The 12,146-nt window shown below is 43.6% G+C and overlaps 1 protein-coding gene across 4 annotated transcripts in view; it reads left to right on the top strand.

The window, feature by feature from the left end:
• The window catches only part of PNLDC1 (PARN like ribonuclease domain containing exonuclease 1), a 1,498,562-nt gene that overhangs the window by 150,874 nt on the left and 1,335,542 nt on the right, over window positions 1–12,146 (top strand). The window lies entirely within an intron of this gene.

Below are 12,146 nucleotides of genomic sequence, written 5' to 3'. Positions count from 1 at the left end.
TCTGCCCCCCAACTATCTGCGTGGAAAAGCGACTGACTCACAGAGGGTTGGATGAACGGAGAGCTAGAGAGGGGAGATCATTAGGAAGAGAGTTGGAGGTAGTGCGGTCCCAGGCCCCAGAAAGCCTTGTGGATAATGCAGAGGGTCTTGAACTTGAGCCAATGAAGAGCCGCTGGGAGCCAATTAAGAGATTTCAGAGCTGGCTCCTTTAGAGAGAGGCCGTAACCTTTATTCACAGAGTGAGGAAGAGACAATAATTAAACCACCAACCAACAAGCACTGCCTAAATCAAAGAAAGGCAAGTCTGATAAAGAAACATTATAAGCAGTTGTTTGATGAGAAAGTGAGAGGAAAAAGAATGGCAGGTGGGAACCGTTCCTTCTAAGAGGTATCAAGGAAAAGAGTAACAGAACCTGCATTGCCTGGGGCAAATAAATCGGTGGAATGAACTGCACAAATGTGTATTGTGTCTTCAAAGAAGGAATTGTGAATCGTAAAGGTTGTTGAAGGTCAAAGACTTTTATGAAGTGTAAAGCAAGCCTTACCACAAAGTGTTTGTAGTATTGTTAGAGGTTTTTGTCCTTGCAGGGGAGTATACTAGGACAGGGATTGTTAGTGGTAGACCTAGCAGGTTAGTGGTCCAGGAAGAAGACCTTGAAGTACTGCATTGCGGTTGAAGGTTGTGAAAGAAAGGAAGTGGCAAGGCCATTATTGTGCTTGATAAATGTGGAAAAACACATCCTGACCAAGACATTGTTGTAAACCAAGAAGAATTGTTGAATTGTCTGTTTTCCAAGAAATAGTACTACTGCAAGTTTGATTATCAGTTTGAAGACTCAGACTTTCCTTTTCATTTTGTGGACATTTGTCAAGTTCAAAGTAAAAGACTTTTGGAGCAAGAAACACTTTTTGAATAGAACTTAATAAAAAAGGGGAACTTTCTTGACAGGGGGTCTGACCAAGGCTACACGGATCCAGGTTCATGTTGAATATAACTTATTTTGAATGGATTGTGTCCTCCCGCGTATTCCTCATCTTAGATATTTGTATCTTCAGCTTTGCTGCTTCGGAAAAGATTTTTCTCCAACATAGGGATATGTGCTCAAGGTTGCGTCGCCAATGTCCCTCGGAGGCTGCCGGCGAGCATTGACGTTAACCGCAGTATAAAAGGCTCGAGCCGTGCCCGTCGGCTTCAGTTCCGTTTTCCCGATAGCTTTCACTTCGTGTCACGAAAAAGGCACTTAAGTTCTTCGAACTATGTCTTCCTCATCGAATCCTTCCAAGCCCAAGCCCAAGACTGGCTTTAAAAAATGTCAGAAATGCGGGAAGATGTCAATCACGACCCCCATTGAATTGGCCTCTGGTGCTTGGGTCCGGACCATCGGATTGACGAGTGCGGTTCCTGTCAAGCAATGACCAACAAAGCTCTCAAGGAACGAAGAGGTAAATTGGTGGTGGGGGAGGAATCCTCAGTCGTCTTCAAGAAAAAAGAAAGACTCGACCGTGTCAAGTGATGAATTGCGACACAAGTCGAAGAAATCTAGGTCGAGGAGTCGGTCTAGGAAGTATTCTTATTCAAAATTTTCGAAGACATGCCGTCACCGATCTCCCTCGTCCTCTTCTTCGTCCGATACAGGGGTCATCACCTGCCCTTCAAAGCATGATTCTCCTAGAAAGTGGGAGGCTTTTAGAGCCTCGATGAGAATCTTTTGAGAACGCGGCCCAGACTCCTCAAATCTCGTGAGGATCATGCCCCAGCTCATTCTAAAACTGACAGACGGAGGTCAAACACCAAACGATCAAAATCTGAGGAAAAATCCTTGAGGGTGTCATCGAGGTAAATCTCTGATACTTCATTCAAAAAGTAAATCACGCCTACCAGTACATAAACCAGAGGCAATACCCGACAAAATGGTGCCAAGTGCCCAACTGCCATTTAAAGGTGGTGTCGAAGGTTGCCTCGACGCCTCTTGTCGAAGACCTACTCGACTCCAGTAGCAAAGGCGTCGACAGTTCACACGACGATGCTTTCATCAGGGGCTCCTTCGACAGTGTGAAAGCCTGCGTCGATAACATAGACGCCATCAATGTCTTTTGGAAGTCAATACTAATTCCAGCACCTAAATCGACTTTTGTCGAAGCCAAGGTCTATGCCCATTGAATCACTAAATAAATGTATCAACCTGAGTCTACACAGGATATTTTTCAAATCTGTCTTCCATTTTTTAGAAGCATTCCTCTGAAGAGGATATCTCTCCTTCTGGTGTTAGATTTGGGACAAAAGATGTTCCTGAGGAGTCGGTTGATCTTCACTCTAAGATGGCTGACTCTAAGATGGCTGACCTGTATGAGCATCTACAGACAGCAAGTGGTCTGGACAAGTCTCCTGAGTTGGATTGATTATGCAGACTCAGGATATAGGAGACTTATGAATAAAGTGACAGAATTCATGGGGTGGAACAGAAGTTCCCTTATTTACCAGCCGGATGACATGGCGGACATTCTCTCTGAAGGTCCTCAAAAGGATCCTGTCCTTTCCTTTCACATAGCCCTGCAAAAGAGGGTGATGGCTGGAGAAGAAGTCCCTGAATCATCCTGCGGTAAATCGAAAATTCACAAGGAAATACAGGCCGACTTCTGATCCTGAATACCTAACAAAACATCCTTCACCTGAAAGTTTAGTGGTCCAGGCAGCCACATCCACTAGGCATTAGGCATACCCTATAATTCCCCCAGATAGGGATGACAAAAAGATGGATACATGGTCTCGCAAGATTTTCTCTTCGCGAAGTATGGCATTAAAATCGACAATTTTGACTTGCACCCTTGCAAGATTCACATACACACTGTGGGATTCTATGACAGCGGTGCCTGATCATATTCCTGATGGCGAGGAGCGAGAAGGTTTTCTCGCGATTGTGAAAGATGGAAAGGAGGCTATCGGGGAATGCCTTCAATCAGGACTGGACACTGCTGACCGTATCAGTAGGTCCATGGCATCTAGCACAGTGCTATGCAGATTTGCGTGGCTGAGGAAGTCGGGCTTCGCACCGGATGTGCAGGCGAGGCTACTTAATATGCCATTTGACAGCTTGAGGTTGTTTGGCAGCAAGGCGGACGAAAGTTTAGAAAAGCTGCAGACCTCAAAAGCGGCTGCTAAGTCTCTTAGTGCTTCTATAAGGCAGCCTCAACAACACTCCTACTCAGGCTCATCTTCCTGCAGGGGTCGTCCCTTTTTGATTCTACTCCTCATTTGGGAGAGGGAAGAGACAGGCTTGTCAAAAAAGGACAGCAAAGAAAATGTCCTTGTGGTGGAAGAGGAAAAAGTGCTATATCAGCCCCAGCAGCGGCAACTGTCCCCTCAGCCGCTTCTGCAGCTGCTGCAAAGCCACTCTGAGGTCTTGACCCACAAGACCCTGGTGGGAGGCAGGATCTCTCAGCATCTGAACAAATGTCGGGCCATTACTTCAGATGCTTGGGCACTGGAAACAGTAGCCCAAGGTTACTGCCTTCCCTTTCAGAAAAGACCTCAGGATCATCCACCGGGATACAACTCTGCCAAAATTCCAGATCCGCTCATGTTGCAGGAAATGTTAACCCTGCTAGAGAAAGGTGCAATAGAACATATACCTGTAGCTGAGAGGAACAAGAGTTGGTATTCCCCATACTTTCTAATCCAAAAAAAGGACGGAGGATTGAGACCCTTATTGGACTTAAGAAACTTGAACAGGTTCCTCAGGAAGGAAACGTTCAAGATGGTAACCCTTTCTCAGATCCTTCAGGCTTTCCAACTCTACGACTGGTTTGTATCATTGGACCTTCAGGATGCTTACTTTCATGTGCCGATCCATCTCAAGCACAGGAAGTACCTGAGGTTCGTGATTGGCAATTCTCACTCTCTGCCATTCGGATTGACCTCTGCCCGAGGGTTTTCACCAAGCTGATGGTGGTAGTGGTAGCGAGTCTCAGTAGAGGTGGTATTCATGTCTACCCTTACCTGGACGATTGGTTAATCAGGGCACGTTCACCCGAACAAGCCCAGGAACATCTGAACATGACCTGCCACTTCCTACACAGACTGGGCTTCTCCCTCAATTACAAGAAGCCAAATATGATACCATTCCAAAACTGCAATTCATCGGAGCAGTCCTGGAAACTTCCTCGGGCAAAGGCTTGCATCCCGAGGTGAGAGCTAATCGCATTCTGCAGATGGTACCAAAGTTTCAGAATGCCCAGCATCTGTCGGCATTCAATTTTTCCGAGGTTGCTCTGTCTCATGGCATCCTGCATTTTTCTGGTGCCAGAGCCAGATTGAGAGTGAGATCCCTTCAGTGGGCCCTCAGGACTCAATGTTCCCAATTTTTAGGGGTTATGTCAGATGTTTTGCAAGTTCCGGCCAGAGTGGCTCAAGATCTTTTATGGTGGGATTGCAAGGAATCCTCCAGGGAGAATCTTTTTGGCAACCATGGCCAGAGATCACAGAAGTGACGGATGCCTCACTCACGGGGTAGGGAGCCCACACCAACTATCTGACAATCAGCGGTTGTTGGTCTCCATCGTATTCCAAACTCCACATCAACCTTTTGGAGCTGAGGGCAATCAGACTAGCGCTGAAGGCCTTCCTGCCCTTTGTACGGGGAAAGAAAGTCCTGATAATGACGGTCAACACAATGGCCCTGTACTATCTCAACAAGAGAGGAGGCGTAGGATCACTCAGTTTCTATAATTGTCTGATGCTAGGTGACACATGGGAGAATTTGATTAGAATTGATAGTGAGAGAAAGGCTGGAGAGAAACCTCTGCAAGTGATTTTAACTTTGCCTTCACGGATAGTATCGAAATTGAAAACTTTAATGCCCGAGAAGAGAATTGTTTGGGATAAATTAGCTGCTTGTTTACAAGGTAAATCGGAAGGCGCGACGGAATTTTTTAACCGATTTGAAGAGGTATTTGCAGATTTTAGTGGTCAAGATTGAAGTACTGAACCTGGGAAGAGATTGATTGTTGATGAATTTGTGGGAGGATTGCTACCGGGAATTCAGACACTGATAATGACATCTGAAAGTGCATGGCAAGCTAAGTCACAATCTGAAGTATTACACATGGCCCAATATTACGAAAATCGAGTGAATTCACAAAAGGATAACGAAGTAAGGAAGAAGGGAGACTTGAAAACTAGGTATTGCTACAGCAGGTAGCCAGAGGAAATAGAGGTGGCGGAAACGCACCATTGAGGGTCCAATTTGCACTATCATCTAACATGCATGGGGGTCTGATGGGTATAAATCAGTGTGCCTATTGGAGACAAGAAGGCCATTGGCCAGCACAGTGCCCGCAATTCGAGATTGAATGGTACTATTTCAAGAAGACCATTTAGAAGTCATCCAGGTATAGGGGGCCAGAACAGAAGTTTGTTTCAGTCACAATTACAGGATAATCAGAACCCGCAACAGAACACCATGAATAGTGCAAATGTCTTTGATAATCCCTCCAATGCATATTATTCCGTAGACTTGACATCTGATGATGTACTGTTCCCTTACGACAACCCGAAGCAGAGTTTGGAACTAGTGCCTATTCCCGTTAAATGGCCCTACGTAGAAATGAAAGTTGGGAATAGGGAGCATACTTTTCTAGTGGACCTAGGTGCACCGAAATGTTCAATTGACCATCAGTGGGTTCCAGATATACCACTGTCGTTGCATAGCAATGTTTCAGTAGGGTTCTCAGGTACACCAGTAATTAATCCAGTCTCACAGTCAGTGCCAATCACATTGGGTCCATTCACTGAATCTTGTCCATTTCTTTTGACGACATATTGCGGCGAGAATTTGTTGGGATTGAATCTGTTGAAGAAATTGAATGCAGTAATTCATTGTTCACCTGATGGAGTGTACTTGACGATTTCGCCACAACAAACTCCCGTATCGCAATTCATGTCTTTACCATTGCCAACTGAATTAAGTGAAGTACCGACTAACATATGGGCAGGAAATGACAATGATGTAGGTGTTTTGAAAATAGAACCGATTAAAGTTGTTCTGAAAGAAGGAATTACATTACCACGTATTCCACAATACAAAATCTCACCTGAAGGTGAGCAAGCCCTGAAAAGCATTGCATCGGATCTGATTACTAGAAATGTAATTGAAGAAATATCAGGAAGTGTATGTAATAGCCCGATTCTTCCAGTTAACAAGAAAAGAGGTAATGAAATTCCATACCGTTTTTATAATTGATTTACGCGCGAAAAACAAAATTGTTGCTGCGCAATTCCTGCTAGTCCCCGATGTGGCCACAATTTTGACTGATTCCAGCCTCTGCATCACATTTTAGCGTATTGACTTGAAGAATACATTTTTTCGCATTCCTGTTCATTCAGACAGATACTTATTTGAATTCATGTTAGGACGCTCATTCACATTTTCACGTACACTGAAAGTCCAAGTATTTACAGTAGAGCATTGTAAGAACAACTAGACCTGCTTGAATTACCAACAGGCTGGATTTTATTGAAATTCATTGACAATCTGCTTATAGCAGCAGATTCTGAGGTAATTTGCAAGGAGGGTACTGTATTGTTATTGAAGCATTTAGCTGGCCACAGACACCAAGCCTCATTGAAGAAATTCCAGTATTGTCGACAGGAGGTGGCCTATTTGGACTACCTCCTATCGAAGGAGGGAAGGAGATTGACACTAGAACGGATAGAAAGCATCTCTGGTATGCCTAGTCCAAATATGCAGAAGGAAGTCAGAGCTTTAATTGGCATGGCTTCATATTGTAGACAGTGGATTCTGAATTTTGCGATGATTGTGAAACCCGCAGTGGCATTGACAAGGAAGAATGTTACCTTATCTTTGCCATGGAACATGGAATGTCAAGAAGCTTTTGTCCTGCTTAGAGCTGCGTTATGTTCAGCTCTGGTTTTGGGCACGCCAAATTATGAAAAGTGTTTTATGTTTGTACATGAAAGCAATGGATGTGCTTTGGCTGTTTTGACTAAGTAACACAGGGGCAAAAATAGACCATGCAGTTATTTTTCTTCCACATTGGATCCTGTTGCATGTGCTTTGCCATGCTGCTTGCGAGCTGTTTCTGCTGCTCCCGCGTCAGTGAAACAAACCGAGGTGATGGTTTTAGGTCACTCTTTAACCGTGATGGTACCCCATTCAGTAGACGTTCTGTTAAATAGAACACTGATGCAACATCTCACTTCTGCCCGATTAACAAGATACGAACTGATCCTATTTGCCCTGCATATCCAAATTAAGAGAAGTTGCTCTTTGAATCCGGCTGAATTGCCTCCTCCAAGTGAGGGGAAAATATCATATGATTGCTTAATTATAGCTGAGCAAGAGACAAAAGGAAGAATTGACTTAACCGATACACCCCTGAAAGAGGCTCCTGTTTTAAATTACCAAATGGCACATCAACTGCTGCTTACGCCATTACCACACTGAAAACTATTGTAGAGAGTAAACAAATCCCACATAACTCAGCGCAAGCTGCGGAAATAATAGCCCGAGGGTTGTTGGGTAGATAAAGAAAACCGTAGATGTTGCCAAATGCATATTTAATGGCAATAGTTACTATGGCCCACGGTCCAACACATATTTGTGCAAAAATAAATTGTCAGCACCTTGATTCTGTATGGTACAATGGCAACATTACAAAAACTGCTGAGAGATTAGTTCATAATTTCATGACTTGTTTACAACACGACATTGGGAAGGGAACAGTGACACCAATAGGGAGCTTTGGTCCTCCCTCAATGCTGTTTGAAGTAATTCACTTCGATTTTATAGAAATGGAGTGATGCCAGAACTATAAGTATGTTCTTGTAGTGGTCTGTGCATTCAGTAAATGGGTCGAGGCCTATCTCCTTAAAGACTGTTCAGCCATGTCCACAGCAAAATCTATGTTAAAGGAATATTTCCCAAGGTTCGGGCTAGGACGTGTTATATATGGTCCGATAATGCACCACATTTTAATGCTGCTGTAATACTACAAATTTGTGCAGGTCTCCAAATTGATAAACTATTTCATTCAGCCAGACACCCGATGAGTGCGGGTCTTGTGGAACGCCAAAATGGTATTTTGAAAAATAAACTGGCTTAGATTTGCGCACCGAGTAACTTGAAATGGGCCAATGCTTTACCATTAGCTTTGTTGTCCATGCAAACGACTGTGCAATCAAGAACTGGTCTCTTCCCCATACGAAATTGTAATGGGGAGACCCGCCAATGTATGGAATGTGCCACGACCACGAAAAAATTGAGGGACATAGAGTATCCATTGAATATTGTAAACAGTTGACTCAAAACTTGGGTTTGATTCATCAGCAGGTGCAGGAAGCTCTTCCTGTCAGATACACAGGCCCAGGTCATCGTCTGCAACCACGTGATTGGGTGCTAGTTAAGAACTTTGAGAGAAAATCTTTGCTTGCTCCACGATGGATGGGGCCTTACCAGGTACTTCTGGCTACACAGACTGCTGTTTGAGTGAGCAATCACAAACACTGGATACATGCAACACACACAAAGAATTCTGCATCCTTTGCCGCATGAGAAAGAGTGCGATGTTTCAGATTTCCAGAGTGAACCAGCTTTAATTGATCACAAAGACATCGCCGAAATCCAGCTGAAACTATTTCCTGAGCCAAAGGAGGAGCCTGGGGAGGTTGCAAGAAAATCCGAAACATCAGTTACCTCAACCTTGTTTGCTTGCTGCTTAATCATTACCAGTTTCTGCATTATCAATTGGCACTGTTTCTGCATCTGCTGTAAACCACGACAGTGCTCTTTTCATCGATCACACCATACCTGGTGCTAAGAGGTACAATCTGCGTCCACGAATTTCGAAAGTGAACACAACAGCCTTTGTTTCTGGCCCATGGACGGGGCTGGAAATGGAGGTCTAGGGAAAGGGAGCGTATGAGCTGTATCAGATGAAAGCTCTGACACGCGATTTCCAGGTGCTATCTTTGAAAAGTGAAGGGCTTTACAACATAGCACGGACAAGCGGGGGCAAAGGTACCGACACTATGGAAACCTGATGTTGATATTTGCTCCTGCATTTTGGAGCCTCTGAGCTGTCCTTGGCAGGATGAATTGAACTTGCTTGCACCCTGAATTTCTACTGAATGACGTGTGTTGCCACTTCACTGAATTACGGAACAAAAGCTTAACAGCAAGGCTTTTCTCTACGGATGCTGAGAAACATTTCTAAATCCCTTTTGACTATGCCGGTATCTGCTCCTGCTGCCCCTTGCACTGATAAAAACATCATTAGAACTATTGACATTGAGCCTGCTCCGAGAAAGATTTGGTCTGAAATTCTTACTGATCATCGTACTCTTCTGCATCTTATTTACCCTGAGTCCAATGACCTGGTATTTGGAAAATATGTATCCAGTGAATACTCTATTGCCCACTGTTACTGCTCCTACTATGACCCCTGCACATGTGTTTTCTTACACTCTCCCTCCAAAGATGTTAAACACAGAAAAGGTTATGATAACAATACTTTGCAATGGATTATGAATATGATGCATGCAATTTTTAACTGATCTAATTGTTGGGTGGGTTTGCATTTACCCCAGCATGGAGAAAGAGGAATGAGTTGGTATACACATCCTTTACCCCGGAGTACTGCTTGTTATTCTGCACTAAGAACTCTATTTTTCGGGAGATGGAATGATGGTGTCACTGGACATTTTGATGGAACTAATATAAATGAATTTGAGAGATTGGTATTGACACCATTAGGGTGTTCTGTATTTACAAACAAGAGTAAAATGAACACTGCTTCGACCAGTCCCAATGATGGACTCTCTAGACCGTACCAGTCGCTGATTACTTTTAAAATGGCTCCTGTGGGTAATAACATGCCTCCTTCCTACATTATTAACCTTAGTCCACATTCTGTTCCATTTTGCCTGCTGAAGAAAGGTTCTCATCCAATGGGTACATTCACCAGATGTATGAATACTGCTGTGCTTGAACATTAAGAAAAGCCACTATATATAGGGGGTCCTGTTTATTTTGTATGTGGGGATCAAGCCTATCTATGGCTATCTAGAAACTGGGAAGGCACCTGTTATTTAGGGATACTTTTACCTGGTGTATTTCTTGCTACAACCTAAAATCGCTTTCGGTAATCGTCCCCAGGCTTTTTAATGTGCACATTCCATCGAATGTGCTCATGGTTTTTCAAAAATATTTTTTTTGTATTTTTTTGGGGCGGGGGGAGGGGTACCCCCACAAGCTCCCCTCCCACACTGAATTTGTGCTATTGCCCACCAGCCCAAACCCATGTCTGCACTTTCTCAGCCCCCCTAAAAAATTTGATCAGCACTTTCGATGGAATGTGCACGTTAAAAAGCCTGGGGATGAACGGGCAGGCGATGAAAGGCCGTCGTACCCATGTGACACACATTGCAAACCATGAAACCTGAATGTGACCATTGGGAGTCCATTTTGTAATTGTCTACCATTTTATTTTCTGTAATGCTTTGCAAATATATTCTGTGCTTCTGATCCACACCCGGTGCCAGGCCACAGCTTGAACTCTGAATGCTAACGTAGACAGGAATGTGAAACTCTGCAGAAATACATTGTTTTTCTTATTTGATAAAACCTTGAAGCTGTGCAAAAGCCGCGACTAATCAGCAGCCCAGGTGCCAGCCTGTCTTGAAGGCGCTGTTGTAAAAGGCAGTTGAATGAGAATTATATGCAACTAACGGTGCTCCTTCACGAAGGATGGTATTTTCTTTGCTTCAGAACTGTCTGATCCTTAGCCCATGAGCGCAGCCAACAGATAACGTTAGTTGGAATGTCTGCCTGCTAGAACATGATATCCTTCCCTGTGCTGATGCCCCGTGTTCCTCATAACAGACAACTGTCTCTGTAGCTTTGGCTAGAAATACTAATGTTTAGACTGAATGAAGTTACATGCGTAACTGTCAATTACCGAACCCAGCTTGTATGTCACGTATAGGGGCGGACCAAATAACTCTGTAGAATGATGATGTATTATGTATATCTATTACTGCTTTACCGCTGTTCGCTCTCCCTCCTCTCAGCGTTTGTCAGCACATGTCGTGAGGTGTTGAGATCCGGTTGGCTGACTGAAATACTCTGAAAATAAACCGGACTTGTTTGGGAAACGAACCTCACGACTGGCGTGTCATTAGTATATGGTTATTGTGCCTTTATTCCATATATGGTCTTACAACTTCAACAGCTCTTCAGAGGGGTGTCCCGATGCATGACATTTGTGCAGCGGCCACTTGGTCCTCTATGCACACTTTTGTGAAGCATTATTCTCTAGATTCAACATCACAAGAGGGTCTCTTTGCCAAAGCTGTCCTTCATACAGTCCATGTTTAATACCTCTGGTGCTGAATTTTTATTTCCGAAGCAGCAAAGCTGAAGACACAAATATCTAAGATGAGGAATACGTGGGAGGAACATTGTCGAAAGAACGTTACAGTTGGTAAGTAACTTGTTCTTCTGTTACACCTGATTTGCCATATGAACCTTTGAGTTTCATGGAGGTATATTTAGAGTGTTTTCCTTTAGTGTTTTCATAGGCAGGGAAATTCTCTTTGGGTTAGGGATAGGGAGGCATTTGTCACACCCTTTAAAGTTAATGGCTACTTGTGAAAAACCTTTACCAAGTTGTGCGCCTCGCATTTCTGACCCTTCACAAAGACTACACCAGCAGGAACATTGCAGTAAATACTGTGTGAATGCTAACCTGAGCAAAATAAGTTTGTACATTACTCCATAGGTGGTAATCTGGAGAATAAAATAAAGTGGAGATAAATTAAGACAATTGAACTGTTTATGGTGGGAGAGACCTGCTCTTAACATTGGTGTGGTTTCATAATACTCCTGTTTATTTGTATTTTAGCCGATAAGATGGCTCAGCAGGTTAAATGCTTGTTGCAGTGATCTGTTTAATCTGCAGGTCGGAGGTCAACATGGCCAACTCAGCCTTTCATTCTTCCGAGGTGGATAAATGAGTACCAATTTCGATTGGGTAATAGTAATGTATGTATATGTCCTATGTAAAGCACTTTAGATTAGAGCGCTATATAAAAAAACAAATTAATATTATTTTCTGTCGCTTTAAATGTA

This window comes from Ambystoma mexicanum, chromosome 12 (genome assembly GCF_040938575.1).
Source record: "Ambystoma mexicanum isolate Mex_15411 chromosome 12, UKY_AmexF1_1, whole genome shotgun sequence".
Classification (NCBI taxonomy): Eukaryota; Metazoa; Chordata; class Amphibia; order Caudata; family Ambystomatidae; genus Ambystoma; species Ambystoma mexicanum.
This window is presented reverse-complemented; position numbering and strand designations above follow the sequence as displayed.